The sequence below is a fragment of the Nomia melanderi genome, chromosome 3, assembly GCF_051020985.1.
Source record: "Nomia melanderi isolate GNS246 chromosome 3, iyNomMela1, whole genome shotgun sequence".
NCBI lineage: Eukaryota > Metazoa > Arthropoda > Insecta > Hymenoptera > Halictidae > Nomia > Nomia melanderi.
In genome coordinates, this window is record NC_135001.1 from 19,451,435 (window position 1) to 19,465,584 (window position 14,150).

The 14,150-nt window shown below is 46.2% G+C and overlaps 1 protein-coding gene across 7 annotated transcripts in view; it reads left to right on the forward strand.

Annotated features, from left to right (window-relative positions):
* The first annotated feature begins 1,608 nt into the window (after positions 1-1,608).
* The window catches only part of LOC116429247 (opioid-binding protein/cell adhesion molecule), an 87,255-nt gene continuing 74,713 nt past the window's right edge, over positions 1,609-14,150 (forward strand). Inside the window, exons 1-2 of one of the 7 annotated variants that reach the window (XM_031981992.2) lie at positions 1,609-1,745; positions 3,692-3,904. The gene's annotated coding sequence lies outside the window, so the exon portion shown is untranslated. Of the gene's footprint in view, positions 1,961-3,635; positions 3,905-14,150 lie in introns of all 7 variants that reach the window. The other 6 variants (XM_031981995.2, XM_031981997.2, XM_031981994.2 and 3 more) reach the window with 6 other exon arrangements.

Below are 14,150 nucleotides of genomic sequence, written 5' to 3' on the forward strand. Positions count from 1 at the left end.
GTCAACGACCCGGGGGTAGAAGAACAGGGACGAAAATCGGTCGGTCGAATAAGAATTTCCCCTGGACAGTTTCGTGCCAATTAAGAGCCACGGTCTCGTTAGGACGAAACGAACCGCGGCTTAATTTTAATCTCAAACAATAGTCGGACGTCATCCGTTCCGACCGTCTACAGTTCTGCCTTCCGTCCGATTTCATTTCTGGGTTTCCTAGAGGGGTCGTTTCGTCGTGATTTAAACAACCCCTCGGCCCTCCGCCTGTGGCAATCGAACGGGTAACCTGCACGTAAAAGAAAAAGAGTACCGGCGAACACGGGGCGAGAGTTCAACCGCGCGGAACAAAACATTCGCCGGTCTTTCGTCCCTCTTATTAAATATTTAAAGACTGCGCGGAGCTCGCGGCTTCGTTCGGCAAAATAATAAACGGTGGACCGCACAAAAGCTGACGACCGTGTCAAGTGTCCGTGGCGTTAAACCGTTCCTCTGTGACATTTGCGTTTGCATGCGCCCTGTATTGTTACCCGTGCAAGGGTTCACGGCATTTGCCTTTGTTACTTTCGCCGCTGAATACCATGTACCTTCTTATTTCTATATGAAATTTGTCTTTGTGTATAATGATCAAGACGAAACAGTGGATTCGCTAAAATTAAGGAAAGAAAAGAACAATTACGGTACCACCGTGAAATATTTATTCCTCTAGAAACAATATTTTCACAACTCATATGTATTCCTAATCGTCAAATTTTTTATTTGTTTTTTATTTATTTTTTTTTTCTTTACACTGGACAGGTGACTCTCAGTTACCACTTCATTCGATACATCGAAATCATAAGGTCTCATATTTATTAACCCTTTGAACTCTAGGCTCCAATATTTCACTAGTTATAATATTAAATATTCTAATGAATCTTAAAGAAACTACTCTAAAGTTTTTCGAATTTTCACACATCCAAATTTTGTACCAACAAGGAAAATAAAAGATCGAAGAAATGTTATTGCATTTCTAATTTTCGCTAGAGTTAATCTATGTTAATACTATTATATACATATGTTAACCCTTTGAACTCTGTAGGCTCCAATATTGCACCAGTTATAATATTAAGTATTCTAATGAATCTTAAAGGATCTAAAATTATTCAATTTCCCGCACATCCAAATTTTCTACTAAGAAGGAAAATAAGAGATCGAAGAAATGTTATAGCATTTCTAATTTTAGGAATACTATAAAAATTAGTTGCATTACAAACCAACCTGTAGTGCTAAGGGTTAAACTTCGCGCAACGCATCGACATATAAAACAACTTCGTTTCCCAATTTGCGTATATTTCCACGTAAGTTGCTATCAAAAAATCTCGTCCAGGTCCTGCCAGAAAATCCTATCGAGTACAGCGCGCAACTTTCAACAGCAAAGGGTTAATTTTCCAGCGTGTGCGTTCAGAAGTAACGGAAATCGAATATATTCGCAGAAAATCAACAAGACACGATTCAGACGTGGCCAGTAGAAATAGTCTAATCGGGATGCATGCGGATCGTGATGCGCGCAGCAGACCCGTAGAGCGTCGAGGTAACCGCGAACCTCGGGACGCAGGCGTCGAGCCCAGGAACGTTCGTCAGTCGTCGGCCGAACTTGAAACGCGCGGCTTCGCGGCCTCCTCGCCACGCGGCGCGTCACCCACGTCCGTCTCCGCGCCAAAACGCTGACACACCTGCGTACCTGGACTCGCCGCGGTGCGCCCGCCGATTCGAAAGTGACTGCTCGCGTAATCGTTCAACCCTCTCTTCCTCTCGCTCGCTCTTTCTCTCTCTCACGCTCGCTCTCGCCCTCTCGCCGGTGTTGTGCTCGCAGCTGCGGACCAATTCCGGTGTTTCCCTCCGGTGCAGCATTTCATCCGCGCGGAAATTATTTCTCGGCCGGATGCGTATCGCTCGTGTGCACCACCGGACGACAACCCATCTATCCGCGGTAATTGACATCTCGCGTGACAGCAACGAGCTCTTTCGGAACCGTGCTCTTACCGCTGTATCATTTTCCGTATCATTCTCGGGATACCGATGATTCCGGTGGACCTCGTGGAAATTGGCTGCGCTCGGTTCAACGACGGCTCGCGGGATGATCCTTTGAAGATGACGCCGGACCGTTCGAGGAAATTGGAAATTTCGAAATGATTTCCTTGTTCTTGGTGTGTGAAGATTGATCACTGTCATTGGATTCCTTTTGAAGATCGGAGGATGTGACGGATGTTTCGAAGGAATCTTTATGTCGTAATGTGGATTATCGATGTAATTAACGTGCGAAACTTCGTACTTAAGAAATCTGATGGTTTACCATTATATAATAGTATATAGAGATTGTGTAAAATATATTCGAACATTCCCGTCACAGACGTTTAGAACTCAAATTCATATTTCGGATCGAATCGTTCGTCAATCTTCCTGTCGGCACGCCAAAATGCTATCAGAAAGAAAGGGGAAATCCTGAAAGGAAATCCGAAGAAAATATTCCGATTCGTGGAAATGATGTAGCCGCCACTTGCAGAAACGTGCGCGAGCCTGTCGCAGCCGGCAGTGTTCCGAGTAACGTAAAAATCGTCGACACTGTCGAAGTCGTTGTGCGTATCTGGAAGCTTGCCTCGAAAATCTGTCTTTCTTACAGTTTATAGAGTCCCGGGGTCGATTGTCAAACCCAGTAAATTTCCACGTCCGTCCTGAACCCGGAACAACGGCCGCGCGTATACCCCGCGAATTTCATTTCCAATGGAATTTTATAGCTCTCGCGATCCATTTGCCTTTCCGATCCATCGACCAGTCGTCGCGTTACAAAATATATTCGACGCGTTCCCCCGGAAATAGGAGCACTCGTCGCGTCGCGACGATCCCGACCGCCATCGGAACCAATCTTACCATTTCTTTGATATTCCGACGAACGCAAATTACATTGCAGCGCGCGCGTCTCGCCCGATCATCGGAGCCCCGCCTCGCCCGCCCGCCCGCCGCGGATGAATTTATTCCCGTAATTACGGGCTAATTGTCTCATCTCTCCGGGCGTGCCCTCCCATACACCGTTAAACTGAAATCCATCTGACCATAATTATCTTAGAATTGCCGTCGAACTTGCGTCGCGCGCCGCAAACTTTCTAACGAGCGCGTCTCGCTGGATCCTCGTTAGCATCTCGCGCGGGGGTGCCGCCACAATTTTCGATCGGGCTGGGTTATCGCGGGTCTAACAATTTGTACGGATTGCTTTGAAACACTGTTAACGCATCGTCGAGCCACAATCCGGCCTGTAAAAGTAAAACGATTGAAATAAAAGGATTTCGGAACTTCGGTGACTCTAGTGTCTAATTATCTTCTGCATTACAAACTGAATTTAGATTTCCACTTGGATTACAAATTTCAACATTTCGTAGTACCCATTGCAGTTCTGAATTAGTAGCACATTGTTAAATAGAGAACAGTGTCAGTAGCTTTAATTCCAAGTAGAAACAACGAGCAATAATCAGACACACGAACTTTTCCCATTTGTATATTATCGTATATCCTTAATTTACTTCTACATGCAAAATCACTTGCCCCTTCATTACATCACTCGTTTCTAAGCACTCTGTACATTCGCGTCGTTATGTTCCCATTATTGCAAGACGTTGCTTACGAATACGGCCCCCAATTAATATCCATCGTCGAACGAAATTCACAGCTGCCGGGCGCTTTGTTTTATGAACGCTAATAAATCGGATCCGATTGAAACTTCTTCGAACTGGAAATACTGGTTTACGTTCCGCGAAGACATTGGACAGTGTGCAAATACAGTTCGCCCTGTGAAGCAAGCTGCGGTGCACGGAATGGACTAACGAAAGGAAGAGTAATACTAGCTCGGCGCGCGGGCCACGATTTCGTCGAGCGATAAAGGGTAAGGAATTATTCTGCCAGTCATCGGGTAGCCCGCCGCGGAACGTGTTTTGCATCGTCCATCAGAGTGTCCGTTCACGAAGCGGATCCGTGAATTTTTTTCACCTTGAACCGGGAAAAAGGCGCCGCGCGTTCGAGCACGCCCTCGAACGGCCGGAAAAAAATTCGAGGGTTCGCTCTTTTTTTCTCGGAAAAGAAATTAATCCTCGAACCGTAATTAGCCACGGAGCACCCTCCCTAGGCGCGTTCCCGGCTACTTTATCGCGCCGCTTACTCCGCTAGTTACCTCGTTCGAGCATTATGACACTGCAATTACATGGAGAGCAAACTTTGCGCCGCAAATTACGACACCGCTGGAACACATGAGACAACTCGGATATCGTAGCGCTTTCTGAAGATAATGACTTAAAACGATCGCGTCGACTAACTCCCGGATGCGTTCGATTATGTACGTGCTACTCGCTTCAGCTAGGATCTGTTAATTAGAGGTGTTAATAGGATTAACGCTTTGCGCTCGGGAGGTGAGTCTCTGTCACTACTTGATTTGACACAGTAAAACTGTAGTATCTGATGTTTAACGTTGAACTTTGTATAATGCCTCGATGCGTGAAATATTGGAATAAAATAGCATTGTTCCTTAATACTGGTCTTAATGTACATCGTCTTCGCCTCGTGAAGAAGTGTTAAATATTTCTAGTAAGAAACTTCCGAGTGCAAAGGATTCATGTGGAATTTAAGTGCGTTAAGCTTCTGTGATCATTTGTGACAGTGTTTTTATCGAGCCGTTGATATTCACTCTATTAGTGTCCATTGTTTCGCGACTATCTAAAAAGATTATCTACACATTTCAATCAGTAAAAGCTCACAGGCGTTTAAAATTAATGCCCAGAAATCTTTGTATACTCCTCTGAAATTGCTCGCCGCAAAATTTGTGAATTCAAAACGAACGGACGTTATTTTCAAGCGTTAACACGTTCGATATTCTAGAAACGGGTTTCATCGCGATGGTTTCAGGTCGTTCAGCGGGAAGCGAATTTATTCGCAACGATAAGTGCGCGTCATCGGCTTGTCGATAGATGAGTTAAAAGCGTATCGAGTGGCCGCAAATAAAGCGGAGAGAGCCAACTTATTGCGGATTCCGAGCCGATGGTATCAGAGCCGATATCTTATTCCGCCAGGGTTGATCATTGTTGGCCGATATCCGAATTCCCGATTTATTTCCGCCCGCTCTTTCTCGTAATGGAGAGCCATTTATCTCGCGCCGCGTCTCGGCTGTAGCAACCGATCCGACCGTAATCGATGCCATCTGTCATTATCGCGCGTTAACCGCGGCCTCGGTAAATCAACGGATAAAATATTAACGATCACCGGTGTAGTATCCTCGCCGCGCCGAGTCCACGGAACACGGCCGGGATTCGATGAAACGGAACTGTTCCTGAAGTATTCAGCGCCGTCGCCGTGGCGCCGTTATTACTGTCAATTCCGTATTTACGAAGTCAGCGAAATTCGATTCCGTCGGATCCCGTCGACGCTCGGTGCCGTACGCCGAACAGAGACTCCGCTCTTCAATCCTTTCCGCGCTGATTAAATATTTTCGAACTTGCCCGTGTGTAACGTGTAAGCTCCATTAGCAACCCGGGCCCCGAAATGTCCGTCGAATCGGCGAAATGTATCGTTAAATTTTCAAACCGACCTGGAATTCGAAAGACGCATAAAAGCGTACAACTTTGATGCTCGCCTCCAGTGAATGACGACACGAGCGTCAGAGGAAGAGCGGCACATATTTCATTCCGAATTACGTATTTACTGCTATCCGCCATTTTTTGCCGCGCGAGTTCCGTGTCGCGAGTATTGTGCGGCTTCCGGAACCGGAGGTCCCGCTGCCCGGGGAATAAAATGCGTTATGCAATGTTCGGTACATGCTTCGGCCGTTCTACACGGCGTCACGGTTTTCTTTCTGTTCTCTATATTGTTGACATCCATACACACACACATACACACACAGTGCGGTCGTTGAATATCTTTCTTGCTTCGACCGAGCTTTGCATGCGGTCGTATCCAGTTATTTGCCGCGCATTCGACCTCCGCGATTTTGCGCGCGAGTTAAAAAGCCCGGTACCATTTGCCCGGACATGATTTAGCTTCCTCTCCCGGGGATCAGGCCGGGCTCCCGTGTTCTTCCGTCACTCGGGAACGAAAATAATGGACGTTTCGCGGAGCGATTAGAGGGGAAGATCGTCCCCTTTTTCCGGGGCGGAACAAACAAAACCCGCTCGCTGAACGTAGACGTGGTTTTGCAGCCGGGGACCGCCGTTCGCTTGGCCAGAATAATTGTACAAACAACCGGGATCTTCCAGGCATTTACGGAAACGAAATTAATTTTGTTTGGTGAGCCGATTGTTAGGTATTGGCAAACTTTTTCACAATAGTCTCCTCGGACTCGTTACTGCTGTTTTGAAGTTGCTGAATAAGTATGTCGATTACTTATCCCTTTGGCATCTGAAGACGCTTCGAAGTGCCATTTTCATGAAACACTTGAATTCGGAAGCTTATCGTTAGACATATGTGGTATCAATGGTACTTTAAATACGTTTTATTTTTGAAAAACACAGGAATAGATGATTGAATAAAATACAAATAAATAGAAACAATATAGCTCGCAGTGTACAGGTCTTTTCTCTTCTCAAGTCAACTCTCCTGAAATCTCTCGCCATCACTTAAAAACCATTTTCTCCCACAAGCATTCTTCTTACTCACACTTCCAACAAATTCTCAAACACACCCCACTCTCACCACCATGCACTCAACATCCTCGCTTACGCATCTTTCGGAAAAACCCCACCAACCCTTGGGCCTAGTCTCCATGAGTCCCTTTCTCTTTTGTGGCCCTCGAAACACTCGCTGTCCCACTGTCTTAAAACTACGATACTACAAATATTCGGCATTTTCTGACGAAGTATAGACAGCATTCTTTGAAAGTAACGAGAAAAGTTATTTTATTTGAATATTTCTCATGACGATGCAATATAGGAAGCTTGATATCGTACATAAGACTATAATTTTGCAAGATTAAATCTATCGAGTGCAAAGAGTTGAAATATAAATCACTCAAACGTAAATAAGCATGTGTTACTCGAACAGTCCGCAGATATCGAGAATAGAGATAGCAGTACAAATCGAGAATAGCATAATCCAGGATACGAAACGAACGAATAAAATTTTATACTGTTTCATTTTATTTCCGATTTGCCAGATATATAATATTCATCCAGGGAGTAAAACATTTTCGAATCCTCATCTGCAGTTTTCTCGAGTGTCTTCAGAGTGTCGCGTTATGTATGAATTTTCTTTTTATTTTGAATCGAATTTCCTCTGAAAACTGTGAGAACGCGTAGCTGTTTGTAGTGAAATCGCAAATTGAGACGAATCCGATATTCTTGGGGGGCGGTGGGTATAGAGTTATCCTCGAGCGGAATTAACGTGCGGAGACAAATTACGATCAAGAATGGGGGGTCGAGGGTCGCGCGGGCTGACGCGATTTTTCACGTTATCTCATCGGGGCGGGTTCTATTAAGAACTTGTCACTCGGAAGAATCTTGAATGCATCGTCAGGACTCCCCGCAGTTAGGTATTACTCGAGCCATCCGTGGATTAATGAAACGGCCGGGAGAACTGTTCCCCGTGGAACTTGTCTGAGCGGCGAAAGTTTACCGCCTTCTGCGGTCCCATCCCTCCAGGAACTTATAGAATAGAAATCCGGTCACGTAAAGGGCATCAGACGGGCATTATTAAATTGCACCGCGCGAAATTATGTATTTCGTGATCCTTTCACGGCGGCGGCTCCGCCGGCGGAATGCAGTTGACAGGGCGCAACGATTTTTCACTCGGAAAAATCGCTTGTACGTTCCTTCAATGTACGCCGAAGTCGAATCGCAGTCGCGTGTTTATTCCCGCTGAAATTGCCCGTTGATAAGTTGCAACGGGGCCACTTTTGCTTGCAACCTACTAATTTATTCTTTTTTTTTCGTTTATTAAAACTAAATTACGTGTAATTTTCTCTCTGATTGCCCATCGTGTAAAATACTCTCGATAATCTGCGAAATAATCACGGGGTTCGCGTAATTTTAATAAAATCGTCATAAACCTGACAATTCTAACGAGCACGTAAAAACGTAGGAAAACACTGGTAAAGGCTTTTCCAAAGGCATTATCCGATAGCTACAAAACACTTAATGCGACCGACAAAATAATGAAGGAAAAAAGGAAGCAAGCGGGTATATGAATATCCTCGATTTAATAAAGAAAGTTGACCCGCAAGGGACATTCAATTACTTTCCCCGAAACGCGCCACGGTGAAACGGCGACGACACCGCGCGACTCGCGGAAAAGGCCAGAAACCCGAAAGCCACGAACAAAAGGAGAAACATTTACGGTTGAAAAAGGACGAAATAAGAAGCGGCGTCCGTCCCAGGCGTCGGCGCCGTGTTCTCGCTCAAATCGGTCCGTTGGAACGCGAAAGAACGAGCCGCGCGAAGGAAGAGCGTCCAGGAAAAGCTCGAAGGAAGCGGATTCAGCCCGGGGAAAATTTGAATAAAACCGGGAGAGAGGGTGTAGAATTTCCCTATCTCGCTCTATCGCGTCGAGCCGAACCCCCTCCCCTCGCTTTTCCTGTCCCTTCTCGCCCTCGAGTCTCTCCGGTCCCCGCAGCACGAGAAGTAATGCAAGTTCCGCGCTGGAAACTCGTAAAAAGCCGTGGCTAGCTGAAGCCACCGGCTATCTCCGCGACATCCCGACATCTGCGGTCCGAATAGGGCTGGCCGCCTCTTCTCGCCCTCTCCATCCACTTGGAATTCAACTATTCCGGCCAACAGACTTCCGCCTTTCCCTTGTCCACCCGCGCCGCCCGACCGACGCACAATGTGTTCCGGGCTCGCAGAACGAGGTTTTCCTTGGACCCAGCGCCGATTCCTCTCGAAAAACTGACGGGACAGTTGGCGTCGTCTCGCAGTTTCCGCATGCCAATCGACGCGACAACGGTTCGTTATTACGAAATTTTCTGTTGGCAATATCGCGCCGTGTTTCTTCGATTTATGCGAACGCCGATCGAGAGAATGGTTTATACATTTTCCAGGACTCGCGATCGCGCTGGATTCAATTACCGCTCTCGTTTATTGTTGTTTCGCTCGGCGCGGTGTATAAATATTAACAATGGGAGATAAAGATTCAGGAGTTGGGGGGGGGGGGCGGTCGAAAGCAACCGTCTCGCGTTGAAATCTTTTTCAATCGCCGGGTCCAACGGGAAGTAATGTATTCCGAATATGTTAACTCCGTTATGTAAAAGCAAAGGCTTCCATTTGAATAAACCCTTCGCTCGCGGGGACCGGGTGAATAAAGTAATTTCGAGAATTTCGACGACGTCGTTACAGTTGATTTAACGCTCCGTTTCGCGGGTCAAGCACGCGATTACGAGCCCCGAGCCGCGGGAGCCGGGGCCGCGGCGGTTGCATACGCGGACTTGAAAATAGGATTGCAGCTATTAGGTTCGTAAGATTCCGCACGGGCACAGCGGGGAAAGAGTTTCCCTTGTATTTTCTATTTGCGCGCGGAGGGTCGTAGTCGTAAGGAAAAGGCCGCGCGTCGGTTCACCGCGGCCCCGGTTATCGTTTCCTCGAAATGGCCCAGCCTCGTTTATCCGATACACGGCCAAGAGGAATATTCTGTTCCCCGCCGATGTCTTTCATGAACTTCCCGCGGAAAGGTTTCTGAAATCTTTAGGGTCGTGTAACGGGAACCTCCGCCATGAAGCAAATGGAGTCGAATGAGCAATTCATCCTGGCCGCTCGGAAATAGTCCCTGCTGTAGATAGGGGTCTATACGCGTGGAGTCGAGTATTATTATTCGATGTTACGCTGGAATTGAGGGGTCCATCTGTCTATCTTCCTGTTAATTTGAACAGTAGAGGAACGTTCGACACTTCGACCGTGTCACTGCTGACCGTCGGGTTTCAGTGATATAGTTGAGTATAACTTTGGCGCTACTAATGATGTGGATTTGTTGAAATCAAGAGATTGAGTGTTTTGAGAAAGGTGTTTCGTATCTTTAACACTAGAACTGCCGTACCAGTCAAAATGACTGGTGTCGATTTTCCTGTTTAGCAATTATTGATATCTTCGAAGCATTGAGTATTCGAAATGATTTTGAAAATAAATAGCTTCATTTGAGTACTCTAATGAATGTCTGAAGAAACTGAAAATAATCCATTGTTACAATTTTTATAGGAATTGCATATCAATCGTATTAAATGCTTGGTAGTTCTAGTGTTGAACAGTGCAATCGAATCGCATTGGGAAGCTTTCGCATTGACAGTAAAGAAATAAAAATGCTTAAATTTTAATGTTAAAATGTAAAACGAAATTTTCAAATTTTACTCTCGTAAATAAGGAATGACAAGTTTTATTTGTAACGTACCAAATGTAGACGGAATCTTGTTTCGATCGCATTCATATTTTATCGAGTCACATGCGTATCAGTGGCTTTAACACTAAAACTACCGAGCAGTTAAATTGACTTCTCGAAACTTCTCTATAGAAACTCCAAGAGTATATCTATCAAGACTTTAATTGATTTATAAATCAGTTTTCCTATTGCTAAATCAATTTCTTTAATCATTTTCTAGAGAAACATCTGTTATCTTAATAATTGCAAAAAGAAGACATCAAGCATGGGTCATTATGATCCGTCTGGTAGTTCTAGTGTTAAACCGATCCGCAATCCAGCCTATAAAATAAGTCTTAAATACAAGAAGCTATCTTGATATTTATAATGTAACTATTATCGCGACGACAATTCAGCAAACTGAACCATTCCCTGTCGAATAACCATGAAAAGTGCATGGAAATTTGTCGTATCTGGGATCAGCTAGAAAACCGTAAGCGTGACAGTTGCCAACAGGCGTCCTGCAATCGTTTCCTCCCGGGGATTCCTTGTCCGTCCAATATCCAAGCCGGAATATTCCATTTTCCCGGGTTTTGCGCCTTCGTTCTCGATTCAACCCGGTCATCGTTTAAGTCAGCCACTCAATGGCCACGTATACGGAGATCGTATCCTGCACGCGGTCCGAATCATCTTCCAAGCTGTCCGCTGCAGTCGCCATTCGAGGCAAGGAACTTGCAAAAAAATTGCACCGCTCCTACGCCACGGTTACCGGACCCTGGGTATACGGAGCAGAGCTCGAACGATCGTTCGAATGTAATAGACTACGAGTTTCATTCCGCCATGCCACCCTCTTCTCTCTCGCTCTCTCCCTCTCGTCCGAGCGTGTTCGCAGGATCGTGTCCCTCCTTCCATGAAACCCCGTGTCCATCGCAGAGACCATTTTACAAGAAACTTCGAGACGCTGCATGTAAAATCTTAGGAAAAACCGGGTAGCGAATGAAGCTTGAATCCATAATCTTGAAATTCGATGGGAGTATATAAAACTTTGTACTAGTACTAGCTGAACATGACGTTTAATATAGATAGTGCATCGTAATACGTGGACGTTAGTAATAAAAGTTCACATGAAAGTTTGTCTCGCTTAACGTTGACTCTCTGGTGTAACCGTCTTTGTACTGTACCTACCTTCGAGTCGAATTCATGTCTATAGACGTCTTAGCATTCGTCATATTAGCTATTGGAAATCGCTGGTTGAGTAATCCCTTTTGCTGTGACTTAAATATTGAAAATGCTCAATTCAATGTTGATCTTCGTTTCCAGCATCGAAGCATCTAGTTTCAGCACTGACATTCCACTAGCTTTGCAGGTAGCTGCGTCAAGGGTTCACGTGACACACTGATACCGTTGCGTGCTGAACCTGCAGCCGCGGCAAACTCTAACAAAGAGGCTATCAGCATTGTGCAGGTTAATTTTTCCACAAGGACACTACGTGCAACCCAAAAATGTCGACAATGAGAGGTGTACGACGCGTGACTGTGGAAGTCTCGAAGACTTTGGAAGCAGGGACGGACGCGGGCCGCGAAAATGGGGCAGCATTTGTACGCGCGAACGCGACGCAACGACGCCGCGCGATCGATTAATTAACACGAAATAGGATTTCAGCGATGTCAGGGGGCGAAAGAACGATCATCGTTATCATACGATCGAGTTATTCCCATTTATCAACTGGCCATTTATTACCCGGACGGCGTATAAAGCGTGCGATTAAATGCAATCGGACAGAATTCGGGGGGACCCGAGCCAGCTATTATATGGTTGCGCGCCGAACGACCGAGTTTTTAATAACGATTTATAATAACACTGATATTTCATCGAATTTCCTTTTAAAATTGTTTCCGACAGGATCAGCACGCTCTTGTTGACGCTGTCGTGTATACGAGGTTATAGACAATATAGACTCCTTTGCTAATTCCAGGAAATTACAGTTCAAACGAAATTTATAAGTTTCATTAAAGATCCTGTTGATCAACGAATTAAATGGAAATCAAATTTTATCGTTTATCGCCCCCACAACCTCGTCAATATAACAATTCATCGTCCGGAACGAAGAAGCAATAATTTCGATAATGTGCTAAACGAATCAAATATCTCTAGAGCCTATGCAATCGAAAAAGTGTTTACAAAACGAATTAATATATTTCCAATTAATATATGTTCACGTAACCGAACATCAATCACATCGAAACGAATCAGTAAATATCACCGCTGTTTGTTATTCCTCGCATATTAATTAAAACAAAGTAAGCAACGAACGGCTAAAGACCCAATCACCGATCCACCGGGGAAAATTTAAACGTTCACAGAAACCATTTCGAAGTCAAACACCGGTGCTCATCGACTCGGCGTGATTTTCGTCCGCTTATCGGGCCGGAGCTCGTTAATAACGTCGAGCCTGTGCAAACGATATTAAAGCGGAGCATCGGCGAGGGGGAGGGGGACACGGTATCAACCCTCTTCATCTCGAAGCACCGCAACGGGGTTCCGGCGAAGGGTCACGCGGCGTGCGTACGCGAACTTGCGACCCTCGCGAATCAAAGCAACGAGCCGAGGAGATCGTATCCGAGACGCGATTATCATAAATAGCATCTCGGCCCCGTGCGAATCGGCGTTCGAATTGACAGGCCGGGTCATAGGCCGAGGCGCGATAACGCTGCGGGGCATTGATAACAGGTACATCGGTCTTGCCGTGAGAGATTTCATTTCAAGATAACGGCCGGCTCCTCGTAATCCGCGCGAAGTCGCAGGAACGAACGAGCCCCGCTAGTTTCCCGAAGATTTCCACGGGCGACGAGCTCCTGTAACAAGGAATTCCCATCGGGCCGTGGGAGGGGTACGAAAGTTTTCGCAGCGGCGCCGATTCGATCGCGATACCGTCCGGCATCGATCCCACGGATCCTTAAAACTGAAACGGAACGGGGCTCAAAGCCGGCCGGTTACATAAAGCCGGCGGAGTGTGCGCGGCTAAATGGGTCACGGGCCACTTGCCCATGGGATTTCAATGACGACCAGGAACTGGAAAAGTCGGGCTTTTCCTTTAAGAGGAAACGCGGCCGGCTCTGGCACGTTCCGTTAGCGTGTGTCCTCTCGCGCGCCGATAACGCGGGAATATTTTATTAGGTCGACGTCCAGGGAAATCGTCTTACCGAGTTTCGATTCGGGTGAATGATGACTGCGGTATCCGGCCGCTGTTTAACGTTATTGGACCCTGTATCTCGTTCATCCCATTGTTTCCGGCGCGGAGCAATTGAAATTGACGCGCGTACGTTTCGAGCGTTCGGCGCGCCGTTTAATGTCGACCATCGAAACAAAACGTGAATTTAAATCACCGGGTCAAAGAGGCGGCACTCGATGAAAATCCGTCGGTAAATAGAGCGCTCGTCGAAGTCATGAATATAATGATTATAAACACGCCGGGAAATTTTAATGGGATTATCGATTGTAGGCAAAGATTTGATAATAGGGTCTTTATCGGATAATGCGGTGATTAAATTGGTCACCGGTTCATCGTGGCTAATCGCGTGTAAGGCGCGCAGGCCTCGCCGCGCCGACGAGAGGGAATCCATTAACGCGGCGCGCTGCTCAAAGTCGACAATTAAATCTTCCGTGTTGCTGTGTCCGGGTTCATTTACATCGACAGACGGCCGGATCTGTTCCGCGGCCGGCTCAATCAACGCCGGACACGACACCGACGGGGAAAAAAGGAATGAAACAAAACAGAGCGATCTCGTGGGTGGGAGCGCAATCAAGAGCCG